We start from the raw sequence: 14,392 nt of genomic DNA, 5'->3' as shown, positions 1-14,392 counted from the left end.
CTGGCCCAAGAGCATCCCTATCTGGACAGAGATAGCCTAACTACTGTTATCCGTGCTCTGGTAACCTTTAGGTTAGATTATTGCAACACTATACATATTTCAATGTTATACATAAGGCTGTCTCTGAAGACAGTTAAGAAACTTTGCCTGGTGCAGAATTTGGTGGCCAGTTTACTCATTGTGGCACATAGGAGCCAACTCCTAGATGCCAGGGTCAATCAGTTATATGGGGCAGGGCTTACCTGCACACACACATACACACTTGAATATGTTATTCAAGTTGGCTCCACTACTGCGGCAAGATAGTTTGAGGGTATAATGCCAATCCTAGCCTGACTGCACTGGCTGCCAATTAGTGTCTGGGCACAATTCAAAGTGCAGGTTTTGACCTATGAAGCGTTGAATGGCTCAGGACCACAATACCTGAAGGACCGCCTCTCCCCGAGTGAACCAATCCTGAACCTGCACTTATCATTTGAGTACCTCCATGAGACGTCTACTGGGAAGAGTTGCTGTGCTCACTCGGCCTGGCCTCCTGAGCTGTTTTGTTTCTTTGAATAAAGCTCATTAACTTCACTGACACAGTCTGAGTTGTTTCCAACCTGCTCCAGGCACCCACCCTGACATTTATTCTCTACCCAGTTTTCCCTCTGGTCCCACCTACCACTGACACGTGTGGCACTAAGAAGGTAGGCCAGAAAGGGATGGTCCTTTGGCTGAAAAATGTCCCCCACCCCTGCTGTAGTGGCAGCAACATTCACTAACCCATTGCTGAGTCTGGGTACCTCCTCTTCATGCAACAGCTGCAGAAGATATTTCCTCCTGATAGCATATAATAGTGCTGCATGCCATGTTCAGCATCATCGTTAACACCCAACACTGGGGTTTTCCAACTCAGTCAAGGGCTGGGCTTTTGAAAGGAAAATATTATGGCATCTATGACATGGATATGCCTTCACTACTACTTGCTAGTTAACCAGTGCATTTCATGCTTGAAATAATGCTTAAGAGCTTACGAAAAGAATTGATTCTCAAGCGCTTTAAATGTACCTCTGTGAGTCATCATTTTAAGGAACCCACTCTAACCAAAGTATCATCATGTCATGTTCCCACTTAAAAGGAAATACATTTAATAGGCTGCAAAGTTGAAGGAAACTTGTTTGTTTGTTTTTTATTTTTCACAGCCAAAAGAAGTACATTTGTATTTTCCTGAATATTTTTAAAAACATATTTTTATTTTGTTTTCGGTTGTATGGAGAACAAACAGACAATATAAAGTCGACATCAAACCACCACACGTCTGTAACAAAACAGGAGAGCAGGAACATTAGTACCCTATAGAAGGAAATCATACATCAGTGGGAAGCAAATATATGTGCAAGTACAAAAACAAAGGCTGGACCTTAAAACATGTCTGGGAGAACATGTGTTTGCATCCTGATCCTGGGATTTATATGAAAGAGAAGACTGGGAGAATATGTGTTTGCATGGTAACAACCTGATCCTGGGATTTATTTGACGGTTCCTTACCAATCTCACATAAATACTTCTGACTATGGTTTTCTTTCACCTTCCACAAATACTCCACCCTGCCTCCTACAAACACAAGTGAAAGTTGTTAAAGACATAATCTGCGTTGAGGTTTTGAAAGAATTTGGAAATAAAGTTATTGCACTGGTTCTCCAAATGCCGTAGAAGAGGATCAGGTCATCCAAAAAGTCCACAAAACTGACTTTTCATTATGAAATTGAGGGCAGAAGTTTCTTTTCTTTTATGGGTTCTTGCACATTTTCTGGAATCCTGTCATAGCCTGTTTAGTGCTTTAAAACTTGAGAATTTTAGAACAGAGGTTCTCAGTCATTTTAAGCCCAGGACCACATTTGGAAATCCAAGAAACAGTTGTGAAGACCATAGACTACTAATTTAACAGAAGGAAAATGGGAAGGTGGCTGTCTCAGGGTGCCCATGGGTGCCACATTGGAGACCCCAGCTTTAGAAGATGTTGAGCACTGATTTTAGCATTGCTCCATCTTCAGAAATCCAGGGTAAACAGCTTTCACAATTTCACTGGCATTCTGTGTAGTTTTGTAGTTTGCTTGAAGAATTGGCTGGGAAAAACCCCCGGAATCCCAGCCAGCAAATGCACTACAAGCAATTAAGAGGGTGTTTGTTTTAAGCCAGGATTTGGAATTGAAACTGTACTGCATTTCGTCTGTGGCTTCTCAAAATCCCCCACCCACTTCAAAGGACAGCATTTAACAGACAGTAAAGACGAAGGAAACTCAGAGGGCCTTTTTTTGAAAATGAAGTGGAAGCAGACAACTACTAGGCATGTGGCCACTCCTTAAAAACCAAGAGTAGGTGATGCCTGTAACTGGACAGAGACCATTCTGACATAAGTGATGATCACATGACTGTAGACTTCAGAGGATTTGCACATGTGAATGAGTCCCTGCAGATCAAAAATCACAGGTAGGAACGGCATATTGTTTTCAATACAGCATTTTTTCCAATATGAATTCAGCCACATTGTAATCCCTTTATTTTCGCCACACACTCTCTCTTCAGATTTTGAAGACAGTGCAGGAAGCGATTGCCACTTCCTTCCTGTTACCCCCATACTCATCATGTTACCCTTGGCAATTAGACCTGTGCAAAGCCACCTCTTAAAACTCAATCCCATCCATGTTTACTTAGAAGTTCAACTCACTTCCTTGGACTTACTTAACATGTGCTTGGGACTGTAACCTTAAAAGTTTGATTTCTGACTTTATCATTCCTAGAAAACATCAGCTTTGTCTTTCTGTTTTAGTTCTGATTTATCAAAGAGATCAATGGATTTAAAAATCGGCACAAAGGACTACTACCTGCTTTTTATGCTTGCTCAGTTTTTAGCAATGCATTGTTGCAGTAGTCTTCCTAACCACAATAGCCTGGTGATTGTTTAATCAGAGATCAACTGCAAATGAAAGATAGAGGATGAATCAGGAAAGACAAGTATAAAAGAGACCCATCACTTTTCAGAATAGTTCTATGTATGTTTTCCTAAAACAAAAATTACATTTGAGCTGTTCTTAAAGGATTCGTGTTTTTATTTATTCCCAAGTGTAGCAGCACCCAGAGGTGAAAAGCTGGCTAATTGCAGATTCTGATGTGTCCTATAGCACTCTGAGACAAGTTCCCTTTGAATGAGGATTATAATATTTTTTCAGGTGGTAGCTTCCAGTGTCTTCTATGTAAACAGCTGATATAAACCAAACCAGATGTTGCCTTTCCTACATATTTTACAAAATTCACTGTAAGCAATCAAATCAAGTGAACCCTGCTATTAAAAGAGATTCTCCTGTTCTGAGCTTTAAAGTGTTTCTGAGTAAGCAAGCACTAGAGCCACTCATCTTTCAGCTTTACCCTTCATACAGCAGCTGTATCTTCTTGAAGGACCCAGCCGGAACCAAGCTAGGAGAGATTTCTCCATTTGGATGTTCCGGGTAAAACCTTGTACTTTATCTGGCAACTGAATGAGTTTGCCTTGTTTATAAAAGACTTTTTTTTTGGCACCAAATCAAGAGTTTATGAATGTATGCTTTTGTTATAAATCTTCTGTTTCTGCCCCGGAAATTTATATTGCAACCAACATTTCTTAAAATGGAGTTTACCTAAGTCAAGCTGCACTCTTCTGCACCCTCAGAGTGGTTTTCTGTTTGTCCCATGCTTTCTAGGGACAGGTCCAAGTGGTTTTGCCTCTGCCCTGCCACTTTCCCCTGGAAAACCCACTCTTTAGCACTAAATCAGAACAAACTGCAATCCAAAGAAAAGCCAATTGCCACACTTTCTGATTCAGTGCTAAACAATGGGTTTTCCTGGGGGGGAAGTAGTGAGACAAATGAAAGTGCAGATGAGCCCTAAGAGCCACTGAAATCAGTGTTGTTAATTCAGTGCATATAAGACTGGGGGGTGGGGAATGTGAAACACACACACACACATAGGAATAAATATTTGAACCCACACATTAAACCCTCATATGCATATATTCTCATTACCTGGTTTATCAGCATTTGATGATCAGGAGCTGACTCTGCAAACTAACCCCAGTACAGCATGTTATTAATTATTGTTGTTGTTGTTTTTAGTAATATTTATTACTTAAAATTATACTTCCCTTCAAATGAAATAATGAGGTTCACACACACACACACACACACACACACACACACACACACACACTGTTGTTGCCATCCATCTGTCTTGAGAGACAGTAGAGTGCACCTCGGGGGTGAAATCAAACTGCTGCGTTTGACTTTTTCTGCAAAAAAATAGAAGCACAATAAAACTACAGTTAAACAACAGATGCTGCTTGAATGGCAACTAAGTTAAAAAGAAACCAACATGTTTCAGTGGACAGCATTTTTCTATGCTAAATATTAGGTCTCAAAGTATTTAGATTAGCTATGGGGGAAGGTCACATTAAAATAAGTCTAAGGTCCGGTGTAAACAGGCTGTTGCCATTCTCATCTCAGGTGGTAGTAAAGTGTGTCTGTTTGAGGCTTCTACACAGCAAGTTGTAAAAGATGCAGGACACTCATATAGAGCCCCAAACAGTCCACATTCCAGATGTGGGTCTTTGTGGAGTTTGCATTTGTGATGTAATCCAAAGAAGTGATGGTGTGTTATTGGTGTACATGTTCTACAGTATTCTGCCTTTCCTCTGCTGTTTTGCTCAGTAGCATGGAAGACTGTGTGGAGGAAGCTACTGCAAGGATAATATTTTTAACGATTTCCTGGTACGTGGAACCTGTGCTTGTTGTCTCTGGCCTTTTGGCTACTTTACACAGAAACAATGTTTGCTGTGGCTAAACTAGTGTAGGCTGCAGTTGGTGGCAGACCTTAAGGTCTCAAATTTCAGTGACACCCTGTGTGATGCCAAAATTTGGCAAATCCCCCCCCCCCCGCCTCTTGCCTTCCATGCTGTGTAATAGTTGCAGCACCCCCAAGTCTCTGTACCCTGTGTGACTGAACCAGTTATGCTCCCATAAATCCGCCTCTGCTGCAGTAAAATACTTAAAAGTGTAGGAATGAGACACATGTCTCCTAGCGCGTAATGGATATGTGCCAGGGAGCCACAGTTCCCCAGCACATGCATCCTTCATAACACTAAGTGTTAGGAGAAGTGGATCTCCTTTCCACATGTTATATTCATCATCATCATCATCATTTCAGCTTGTAAACCTCCTTGTGTATAGTAATATAAAAAGGTGGTATGCAAATTAAAAGTGAAATGTAATAGGAAACAACAGTGGAACACCAGACTAACTGCAATAAACATACTTGCCAAGTAAAGCAGGACACATACACACACCAACTTAAAAATCTTCCCTGAATGGGCCCCTTTATTGTAAGCCATGTAAAAGCATGTACAGCACTGTTATCTGTACATAAACATAGCTTACAGGTTGACACCCTTAACTGACTGGTTTCCATTCTGAAGGAATTACTGAGGGCATGAATTGTTTTTTGTAAGAGGTTGCTGGGGTAAACATGATGTCAGAATTACTTCTTCCTACTGAGCAAGAAGCAATGTATTCCAGCCCATATTTTGCTCTAAAGGGGGTGGGGGGGTGGAAGATGTGTCATCCCTGGTAAGAGTGACTCAAACAGATTACACTGACTGCTGAAATGTTCGATAGTAAATTAAGTGTTTCTTTTCCATGGCACACTGGTACTTTGAGATGCACTTGTAATTCTTTCTGTTCGAAACTGTTTGGTGTTTCTAACCCTATTCTGAAAGCCTTGTCCTAGTTGTGAAATAATCCTACCATAAAATATAAGCTGCTTACTGATAATAGGTACAGTAGGTAAATTTGTTTCAGGCACTGTTTTATTGTCATTTGTTCAGCAAAACTGCTTTTCAGAAACCCATTATAAATAATGTTCATGCATTTAAATATGACTATTAAATTACTTTCAATTTAGAGCTCAGGAATGTGAGGGTGGGGTGGGTGGGTTTTTGTTTTGGTTGCAACAAAGAACAAAACATCCCCCCCCTTTGATGTGCAGTGCAACTATAATTTTAAATATAATACTTTGCATATCTAGAGCATTGTCTGTGTTGTCAGACAGCAATGAATTCAGTCATGGCATGTTGCTGTGCATATTTTAAGTTAAACTCTCTAGTATGTTCTCTGCAGTCCTTAATAAAACAAACAGATGCGTTTGCTCCTTCCTCCAGCCCAAGCTTTGCTTTTTAACCAAATATTCTCATCCTCCTAGGAGGCCACCTTTTCAGTGATTAACTTTTTAGTACTTCATTAGAGACTCAAGAGTTCTTAACTAACAAGTGCCCTGGTGTTTTTCAGACCCTCCACTGCTCTCTACTTGATATGGCCAGGAGGTGTGATGACCTTCCACAGTGGCCACAATGTTAGGAACAAAGACAGCCCAGGAAAGAAAGAAGATTTGCTAGCTTTGTATAAGGGGGGGAAATCCATTTGAACTCTGCTCAGAAAGCATTTGCAGAGGGTATCCAGGCTCCTAATTCTTCCTAAATGCCTGAGTTCAGCATTTTTAGAGAGAGGGAGAGACACTGTCATGTTAATTAAGGCTAAAGACCAATCTGTTTTGGTTCTTCTCACCACAGTACTTCACTTCAGGAATCCCTTGATTAAAAATGGATCATTTGGATTCGCCTCATCAGTACAAATAATTTCTAGGAACATCAAACTGAAAATCACCCCGTTTCCTAAGAAAGCTTATAAATGCTGATTCCAGAATAATGTGCAAGGGCCTTTGGTAATGTGGGTGTGAGTTTTATGAAGTACAAAAGGACTTTGAGGGAGAGAATGCAGCCAACAAATGTCCTAGCACTGCAAAAAGCCAATTCCTCAATTCCATCTCTTGGTCACATGAATTTTCTTGTGCGGAAGGTCATCAAGTTGAATGGAAAATGCAGGCAATGCTATCTGCATGGGCCACAGATCCATTTAGTGCATTCCCTACAATAATATATTTAACTAATCAGGTCCTTCTGTCTTCCTCCACCTGTCATAATGAGCTTTACTAGTTGATCCTCTTACTTCTATAAACTAGATCTTTATAGAAAATTGAAATTTGTCTACTTAAGGTGGGGATTTGGGGCTTATCCACACATACCTTTTGCCTTTTATTTCCAGGGTTTTTGTTTGCTTGCTTTGTCCCAAGCTATCCCCACGAAAACCCGTTCTTTAATGCTGAATCACAGCAAATGTCAGTCTGTGTTTTCCACAGATTGCCGATTGCTCCAATTGAGCCTTAAAGAGTGGGGTTTTGCAAGGAGAGCACTGAGAAGGAGAATTTATTATTTATACCCTGCCCATCTTGCTGGGCTTCCCCAGCCACTCTGGGCGGCTTCCAACAAAATATTAAAAGTACATTAAAAGATCAGTCATTTAAAATTTCCCTAGACAGGGCTGCCTTCAGATATCTTCTAAAAGTCAGATAGTTGTTTATTTCCTTGACATCTGAAGGGAGGGCGTTCCACAGGGCGAGCGCCACTACTGAGAAGGCCCTCTGCCCTGTTCCCTGTAACTTGGCTTCTCGCAGTGAGGGAACCGCCAGAAGGCCCTCGGAGCCGGACCTCACTGTCCGGGCTGAACAATGGGGGTGGAGACGCTCCTTCAGGTATAATAATAATAATAATATTTTATTTATACCCCGCCCTCCGCAGCCAAGGCCGGGCTCAGAGCGGCTATACTGGGCCAAGGCCGCTTAGGGCTTTAAAGATCAGCACCAACACTTTGAACTGTGTTCAGAAACATACTGGGAGCCAGTGTAAGTCTTTCAAGACCAGAGTTATGTGATCTTGGCAGCTACTCCCAGTCACCAGTCTAGCTGCCGCATTCTGGATTAGTTGTAGTTTCTGGGTCACCTTCAAAGGGGGGTGCTTGGACATGAAGCCTCAAATCATGTGCTGTGCCTTTGAAGAGTGGAGGAAAGGTAAGTGTGGGTGAGCCTTTAGTATTTGTGTGTGCAAAACACACTTATCTAAAAATGGGATCTAAAAGTTGGAAATAATGGGCATGATTTTGAGCATATCTAAGTCCCATTGGTCTCAGTGCGAATGTTACTTGTGCACATAGGTTTTTTTCTACTGAATTCAATTGGACTTGGAAATGCTTACCTTTGGCTTCTTTCTCTGAAATTTTTGTTGCATTTAAAACCTTTCAAGAGAAACACATTTATCATTGAACAGCCCATTTTGATGTTGTCATGTTACTTATTTTTTTACTACTGTCACTGATATACGTAATTTTTAGCATATAGCACACCACAGTAAATAAAATCAGAGGATTTTATCACCAATTTCTGCAGCGGGTAACACTCTTTTGTCCTAATTAACACCAGAAGGTTTGGTTGCAATTCTTTGCTATCAGCATAAGGTATGTTTCTTGCTGCCAGCTTAAAACACTTATTACTCATTCATGAGGGCTTCTGCTATCTCTGTACCACCCTAGATACCTTTTCCCACTCTAAAGACAGTGGGGTTTAGTTTACATTTTCCTTCATTGCTCTAATACATTTTGACATCCCAGATGTGGTGTATCATTAACACTGAATATACCCATGACAGATAACATAAAGCATTGTCATTCATAAAACATTATACTGTGGGAGTTATCCTTGAAACCCCTTACTTCTACTTTCCCCCTAATTTAAGAGTTTTTATTTTTTCTAGTTCATAAGTTTATTGTTCCAGCCAAAGGCCATTGCAAACTTGCCGTGATCGTATTAATAAAATAATAGAGAACATCCACCCATGAAATAAGCCAACATCCGTTTCTTGTTTCTTTTGGGTGGGGTAGCATAAAGATAGGAACAGCCTACAAATACACAGACCACTTGATCCAGGTTAACTCAGTTGAAGTCAAGAAGATTGCTTCAGGGAGAGTAAATTCATTAAGGATTGCAGCCAGCAAACCCAGTGAAGAGGCTGAGAGGTTTGAGTAATGTTTCGCAGCTAATGAAGATCAGATAGGAAGTACTGAGAGGAGAGTTTAATTGGTTATAATCTTCCTCAGTCTTCTAATCCCAATTTTTTCAAGGCCAACAATGTTGCTGCTGTTCTCATTTTAAATATTTCAATATCCACCACCTTCATTGCTGACTTCCCTAGTCAAATTGAAGAGGGAACCCCCATAACTATGAATATTTTTCTTTTCAGAAAACCCTGGGAGTTTTTGCAGTATATGCAATATAAAAGTGCCTCTAAATTCCCAGACTTTGACATGTGGAAAATATGGTGTCTTTGGAAACGTTCAGACTACTAACATGTGAAATATCAGGAATGCTGTTTCATTGGTCCTGGAAAGTCAAGACATAGAGGTCTTGTGTGGGAGAGTGGGAAGGATGTTCAGCTTGAATGCGGTGAGGTAAATCAAACCCACATGAAACCTTTGAAAAGAAGGATTCAGACAACTAAGCCACTCTTGATGTGCATTGGAAGTTCCTTATTTTGTGGATTTGCCACAATTAGCTTCTGTGAGTGGTTATCCACATGCTTTACTAATTATCCCCAATCTGCTTGAAGGCACATTTATGAATGTCAATCATTTATTGTCAATTTATGTTCTCCAGGGGGTGAGTGGAATGGAAGCTGTTGATAGTGCAGAAACGTTTTAGACTTAATGCATTAGCATTTCCATGAGGATCATACCACACAGTGACTTGACAAGTCCATCTTCATCCTAAATAAACATAACCTTTTGCATCTCTTTTGCAAGCGACAGGAAAACTGAGCAATTTCCTTAAGGGGACTTTAAATTCTTGGCACAATGCCAGCACTCTTGTTGCATTTTTGAAAGAATAAAATGTAACATTCGTTCAAAAAACAACTGACGGTTTTGTTTATTCGTTGCTAAATTTGAAAGGGGGGGGGGAGTCTTTGCTTAACCCACATTTGCAGAAACATCAGGAAGCATTTCAACAGCAATTCATATGCCCCCACATTTGAACGTGAGCTTATTCTACCCATGGTCTTATGATTTTATTTAAGATTCTAGAAGAGGGATTCAAGTTAGGTACTGGAGTGGGGGCAATAATCGTTCCTTAACCTGAGGCCAATTTATGTTTCCTGCTGCAAAGTTTCTTGCTGCAAAACAGGTTTCATTCCTGATCAAATGCCATAAGCATACACGTCAAATTAAGACTTATTTATGTTTGCCCCAATACACATCACTTGGGCTACTGCAGCACACTGGTTCTTCCCTAGCCATTAACTAAGTGTTCATGAGAGCAGAGCCAGATTGGACCTATGGATTTCTAGTTGCAGAACTCCACTCAGCATTCCTCTGTGGGCCACATTGGACGTGACACTAAATGCATCCCTGGAAGTTGCATCTTTTTTTGTTCTTTTATTCCAAAAAAAGGTAAAGGGACCCCTGACCATTAGGTCCAGTTGTGACCGACTCTGGGGTTGCGGCGTTCATCTCGCTTTATTGGCCAAGGGAGCCGGCGTACAGCTTCCGGGTCATGTGGCCAGCATGACTAAGCCGCTTCTGGCAAACTAGAGCAGTGTGCGGAAACGCCGTTTACCTTCCCACCAGAGTGGTACCTATTTATCTACTTGTACTTTGACGTGCTTTCAAACTGCTAGGTTGGCAGGAGCAGGGACCGAGCAATGGGAGCTCACCCCGTTGCAGGGATTCGAACCGCCAACCTTCTGATCAGCAAGTCCTAGGCTCAGTGGTTTAATCCACAGCGCCACCCACGTCCCTTTTATTCCAAATAGTTCATTCCAAATAGTGTGTATTTACACATAGGAGGTTAACACTTTCCTCACACACCACAGACCAGACAGTCTAGCTGCTATTTGGCTCTGGTCATGATTACCCCTTGCAGTGGCTGTTTAGACGAGAGGGAACTTCCAGTGAGGCATTTTAGTGCCATTTGTAGTTTGGTCTTTGAATGAGAGGGATACAAAACAGCAGAGAAATCTGTTCAAATCTCGTTGTGGAGAAGTTTCAAATATTGATGGCATCATCATCATCTTTATCTGAAGATTTCAGGATGGTCCACATCATAAAAATAAAAGATAAAAACCCAAAATACACAAACACAAGAGCAAAAACAAAAGAATAACCCTCCTCCTCCCACAAGCACGTTTAAAAGGATATAGGATGTTAATCAGCCAAAGGCTTGTTTGAAGAGGAACGATATCACCTGGTGCCGAAAGGTATAGAGACGTATTTCCACCATTAACCACCAGGCAAGAACAATCCTCTTCAATCTCTGATACAGAAAGTTTTAAGTAATATTTAGTTATTTATTTGAAATAATTTATAGCCCACATTTAACTGGTAATCATGCAAATTATGGTGACATCTTTGCATCTCTCTCTCTCCAAGCAAAAAAGGATATACAACATTTTGGTGCTATGAGCGCATCTTATAAAGGTAAAGGTACCCCTGCCCGTACGGGCCAGTCTTGACAGACTCTGGGGTTGTGTGCCCATCTCACTGGCCAGGGGTCAGTGCTGTCCGGAGACACTTCCGGGTCACGTGGCCAGCATGACGAAGCTGCTCAGGCGAGCCAGAACTGCACACGGAAACGCCATTTACCTTCCCGCTAGAAAGCAGTCCCTATTTATCTACTTGCACCCGAGGGTGCTTTCAAACTGCTAGGTTGGCAGGCGCTGGGACTGAGCAACGGGAGCGCACCCCGCTGCGGGGATTCGAACCGCCGACCTTTCAATCGGCAAGCCCTAGGCGCTGAGGCTTTTACCCACAGCGCCACCCGTGTCCGAGCTCATCTTATAGGGCTCTGTAAATGGGTCCTTGTGCATAGCAGCACCCTGCCTTAGTGGATGGGAGCTGATGCAGTTGAAGATCGTACCAAGTTGCTATTTCATTTGTGAGTATAGAGAGCTGGCTGGGTCTTGTAGATTCTGTGCCATAAATTATATATTCCCCCAATGAAGCACCTTAAACTCAATGAGCAGAAAATCTAGATTACGTAACCAGAATGCATTACAGAAATTATAAAAATTATGCACATTAAACTGACATGCATACAGCAGTAGCATTAGGATTCCTGGTAGTTGTATTTGCGGGGCCTGCGGTAGGCAGCTTGTGGAGAGAACTGGGGCAATGGCAGCTTTGGCAGTGGGAGAGAGTACATACTCTATGCCAGCAGTCAGTCAGCTTCATGCTACTCAACATTTTGTCCCCAGTGAAATCATTCTCTGAAGTATCAGAAAATAGGGGGGGGGGAGATCCCATATAATATGGGCTGAGGGAACCTCTAGTACTTCATGACTGAAATACTTGAATAAAAACCACAAGATTTAACAAACTTGTACATAAGACATGCAGAACTGGTTTTGGGTTTATGGGATTTCTTTGCATTAGACAAGTTCTGAGATGCTCTACAAACCATTTCCTCCTAGTTCAGATATTGCTGTGCTTGTGAATATTGGAAGACATTCTAACATGCGTTTTATACCATGAATCCAAATATTATTATTCATGTTTGATTTTCTTAAGGTGTATCTTTACAAGACGTCTCAACTTATGCATTATTTCTTATACATTGATTAGCTTGCGTATGGTACATATGTATTTCAGATTGAATGTTTTTGCTGACTAAGTGAATTAGGTGTGTTTACCCTACTTACACTAGTGAGGTGTATCTATATTTAATTACCCTTTTCAGATTTGTACACTGCTCTTCTCCTTCATGGATCACTGCCTTGTCGTGGCGAAGGGGCCACCCAAGATGGCCATAGTGGAGAGTTTTGACTAAACGTGATCCACCTGGAGTAGGAACCGGCAAGCCACTCCGGTATCCCTGCCAAGAAAACTCCATGGACGAAAACAACAGGCATATAAAAGTTATGACGCTTGAAGATGAGCCCCCCAGGTTGGAAGGCATCCAACATGCTACTGAGGAAGAGTGGAGGAAAAGTACAAGTAGATTCAGAGCTGGGCTGGGCCAAAGCCGAAAGGTCGCTCAGCTTGATCGCTAAAGAATTGATGCTTTTGACTGATGGTGCTGCAAGAGACTCTTGAGACTCCCATGGACTGCAAGAAGATCAAACCTATCCATTCTAAGGAAATCAGCCCTGAGTGCTCACTGGAAGGACAGATCCTGAAGCTGAGGCTCCAATACTTTGGACACCTCAAGAGAAGAGAAGACTCCCTGGAAAAGACCCTGTTGTTGGGAAAGATGGAGGGCACAAGGAGAAAGGGACAACAGAGGATGAGATGGTTGGACAGTGTTCTCAAAGCTACTAGCATGAGTTTGACCAAACTGCGGGAGGCAGTAGAGGACAGGAGTGCCTGGTGTGCTTTGGTCCATGGGGTCACAAAGAGTCGGACACGACTAAATGACTAAACAACTACACTCTGCTCTTAATTCTACTGATGGTGTTTTCCTTACCTTTATTTTCTTGTGGACTTGGTAAGAAAGGCTGTGTACACACCAACCTGTTTAAAGCATAAAAGCAGAGTTTTTTCCAAGTCAAAAATCATTCATGCTCATCCTCAGCATGCTACATAAGGATGGATGTGGTTATTTGATGCTTATTTGAAAACTCTCCCCTTAATTACATTATCCACATCTTTTCCTCTCTACACATGTTCCAACTGAATTCAGAGAATCTTGGTAAATGCCCATATACAATATCATTGGGCAGGTGTAGATACACCTGTTGCAGATGTTAATACTGTGCAGCTTGAAGCAACTGGATGTATACAAACTGACTCCTTTTGGAATAAAACATCAGATATTCAAAACTTTATTTGCAGAACTTTCTTCAAAACAGAACAAAAACTTCAAAGATACACCCAAATAATTCCATACAATATCTTGTACATGTCCAGCACACACTCTGCATCTTACAAATAAAATAACATAATCAGAGCTGACAAACATAGCGCGCTCTCTCTCTCTCTCTCTCTCTCTCTCTCTCTCTCTCTCTCTCTCTCTGGCTTCATTAGCCTGTATGCCATCTCCAAAACTATGTAGCTCCTGGAGAGCTTCATTATCACATCTTACTTCCACTCTGGCTTGGAACAAAAGACTAAAGGCAGCTCCCTTTTGAAATGGCCAATTCGCAATTCAATAACCTCCCGTGTGATCTAAAGTTAAACACCTCATCAGAGCTAACAGAGAACAGTAACTGTTACAGTAGTTGTCAACCTATCTAGGAGTTCAGAGAACTTAATATAGCCCCATGGGAAATCCCCATCTTAAAGCCTTCAGTAGGACACATTTACTGTAGCCATTCTTCATTTCAGTGTCAATTAAACAATCATCCTTAACAGCACCTCCCATTGTTGGGACCACCTATGGGGGTTTAAAAAAATAAATAAATCCATAAGGCCATATTGCAGAATAATGCAGAATCAGTCTTCAATGAGCT

General features: G+C 41.5%; 1 protein-coding gene across 2 annotated transcripts in view; it reads left to right on the top strand.

Annotated features, from left to right (window-relative positions):
• LOC309362143 (uncharacterized protein) overlaps window positions 1-13,210 on the top strand; it is a gene marked incomplete at its 5' end in the record, with an annotated part of 156,393 nt that extends 143,183 nt beyond the window's left edge. The window contains 4 exons of one of the 2 annotated variants that reach the window (XR_014164800.1): window positions 4,453-4,781; window positions 6,635-6,791; window positions 9,194-9,302; window positions 12,682-13,210. Of the gene's footprint in view, window positions 4,782-6,353; window positions 6,792-9,193; window positions 9,303-12,681 lie in introns of those variants that run through there. The other variant, XR_014164801.1, reaches the window with a different exon arrangement.
• Window positions 13,211-14,392: the final 1,182 nt, after the last annotated feature.

This window comes from Podarcis melisellensis, assembly GCF_964234715.1.
Source record: "Podarcis melisellensis genome assembly, chromosome: Z".
Taxonomy (NCBI): Eukaryota; Metazoa; Chordata; class Lepidosauria; order Squamata; family Lacertidae; genus Podarcis; species Podarcis melisellensis.
Note: the sequence above shows the minus strand (reverse complement) of the source record. Positions and strands in the feature narration are given on the sequence as shown.